Raw genomic sequence first — 3,138 nt, 5'->3', positions numbered from 1 at the left:
TTTGAATTTTAGAGTACTTTGGTCATTTTCACTTTAATGGTATTTTGGTAATTTTGATAATTGGGTAATTGGGTGGGTTGGGGTTTACCCATAATAATTGGGTTGGGTTGGATTTGGGTTAAAAGCAATTAGTTAAATGGGTTTTAAATGGGTAAATGGGTTTTGTATGCCCAACCTAATTATGCCTACTCCAAACCCGCCATTTGCCACCCCTACTGATAATCAAACAATGGCTGTAGCTCCTTCACCAAGATCCTATAATTCTCTTGTACCGCATAAGTTGTAATTTAATGTCCTCCTCTAAATTGACTTAATAAGGTTAAGTCATGAAGGGCGCGCCTTTGTATTATATTTGCATATGTTTGTTATTCTCTTTAATAATTGTTTAGTTATGAATAAGCAATGGGCATCTTGACTTGAGCAGATGCTACTTGATATAAGTAGTGTAGCACTGAATATAATCGTCGATCATAAATTGGATTCATCAGATTGTGTTCATGAGGTTTGTTTCAATGCGTATTGCTTATTTCATCCTTTAATTGCTTATTGTCAAGTGTGTTCTGTGCATGTCAACATTGTACAACTAAAGGTCTAAAAAGCCATGGGTGCATAATTCATACGGATAGGGTGTAAGTAAAACCCTCAGCTTGTCACAAACTAGGCCATTGAACTGGTACGCACAATTAATACCCATCTTCCCTCTCTTTTTGACCGGACCAGCCAACCGTATGGCCATGGCCCAGGTTTGGAATGAGTTACCTAAACGGCTAATGCCGACCCCAAATTTTTACTCGTGGATACCAGACCTCGAAACCTGATTAGCGCCTCTAGGCCCTCTACCCAATTCCTACCCAAATTTCTGACACGTGGATATCCACACTTGGCCTGAACCATTTATTATTATTATTATTATTAAATTAAAATAATTTTTAGTTAAAAATGTGATTTTGCATCCAAGATTTTCAAAACTAAAAACCAACTCTTCTTAGGTTTTTTTAATGGATTCTAAATCTTGTTTGCTAGACCAAATAAAGGAAAATTATATAATATCAATCAAACCCCTTAATGAATAGACCACCTTAATTTTTATTTTAGTCAATTTAGTAGATCTGAGACACTCAAATGTTTAAAAGTTGGGCCATGCTATTATGAACACAAGGTAGAATTCAGTGTCATTTTAATTAGAACCATAAACCATACATACAGCTAATTGTAAAATTTTCCATGTATGTCAGAAAATCTAAGACCAAATTAAGAGTGACCAAAGATTTCAACAAACAGAACAATATTAAGAACAATCGAATAATAACAGCTACATAATTCAGTGACAGATACAATACAACAGAAGGACCAAAATAAAATGAAGGAAAATCATCTACCCTTCATTCCCAAAAAAAAAAAAAAAATGCCACAGCTTTTGAAAATTATGCTAGAGTAGATGGATTGAAATTGTGAACAGAAAATCCATTTGCATAATTTGGGCTCCAAAAAGCAAATAAGGAGAGATTGTTGGGTCATATTACATACTCTGACATAACAATGAAACTACTACTGATTGTCTTGAGTGAATGATTGTTTGGATTTTTTTTCTTCTCCTAGTAAGTGTATGGCCCGCTATTATCATTTTCCAGGAAATCCTCCACCAAAAAGGCTTCTTGGTGCACAATGAACCTGTCAAATATTAAATATTTAAGCTTAAACATTTATATCAAACACTTCAAAGATACATGTAGCAATGACTTTTCTATTCTAAATACAAGAGGATATAGGTCCCAGCCTAAAGATGCACATATTAAAAATGAATTTTTACATATAACATCAAATCAGATGGACTTCGGGTTCTCATAATTAAAGATGAACTTACATGTTACATTATCCAACAACTGATTGTTGCTATAATAACCAATGTCAGGAGGAACCTAAAATGAAAAAAAAAAAAAAAAAAAAATAGATTAGGCATATTTTGCATATTTTACATATTACAAAAAGAGCATAAGGTTATGGAAAGTAGATACATGCAGGAAATTTTAGAAGGATAAAGATATATACAAGCTTAGATGTCCAAAATTCCATTTCTACTCAAACCACCATCAGCCAATGAAATCAGTATAAATGATGATCCATTAAAAACATCAAATCTTTACCAAGATTGAATAAGAAACTAAAACTGGCACACAATCAGCCAGTTTGCAAGCCCATTCCTCAATATCCAAAAGAACAAAACTAAAAGAATTTGACATCTAAAGCCGTTTCAGTGGTTTACAAAATCTTCATGGTCTTCATAATCATCAACAAAAGGGAACTTTTTTTTTTTTTTTTTTTGGGGGGGGGGGGGGGTGTGGAATCATGGAAATTAGATACATGTCTATTAGCCCGACTTTCCTTCTCTTCATGCTCTTCATGATCATCAAGAATGTTTTGAATTGTAGCAATTTTTGGCATAGGTAAAGATCTGAAAAACAAAATAAATCATATTAAATATGTAATAAATAATATAGTCATACAATTATGAATTAAACACCAAATATATATATATATATATATCTTTAAGTTCCCTCCATAACCAATTTTGCACAAATCAATGTTTGTAAGTTATCATGACGAACATGGTTACAGTATAGACTCAACAATCTCCAGCTAGTGCTAAATGCGGACTTTAAGGCAATTGTTGCCACAATAATAGCCAAAATAACCTCCGCATTAGTATTACTTATTGTCATTGCTATTCCACCAACCTAAAACATCAAATCCTTTAGTTCTAAACACCACACTCTTATTAGTGTAGTGATCAAACTTCGATAGAATATTCTTATAGCTTTGGCTTATGTTAGTAGTTTCATTACTAACATACAAATTATATCATCAGATGCAACACTTGAGGTAGAAGATGTTAAAAAAACTTGAACAAATCAGGTTTCACGTAATCAAATGAACAAGAGTTAAAACTCACTACAAATCACTAGCTGTGGGTGCATTTTTGCGCTAGGCCAAGGGTGTCTGTTGTAACTTTAGGCATTTTTGCGATCCCACATCAAAGAAAACTCTCTCCCCCTTCTGCCTTATAAGCATGAGCTGAAGAGAAAGGAGCACCACAAGTTCTTTAAAGAACTAGTGGTGCTGCTTTCTCTTCAGCTCATG

Source organism: Quercus suber, unplaced genomic scaffold, assembly GCF_002906115.3.
Source record: "Quercus suber isolate HL8 unplaced genomic scaffold, Cork oak 2.0 scaffold_285, whole genome shotgun sequence".
Taxonomy (NCBI): domain Eukaryota; kingdom Viridiplantae; phylum Streptophyta; class Magnoliopsida; order Fagales; family Fagaceae; genus Quercus; species Quercus suber.
Note: the sequence above shows the minus strand (reverse complement) of the source record.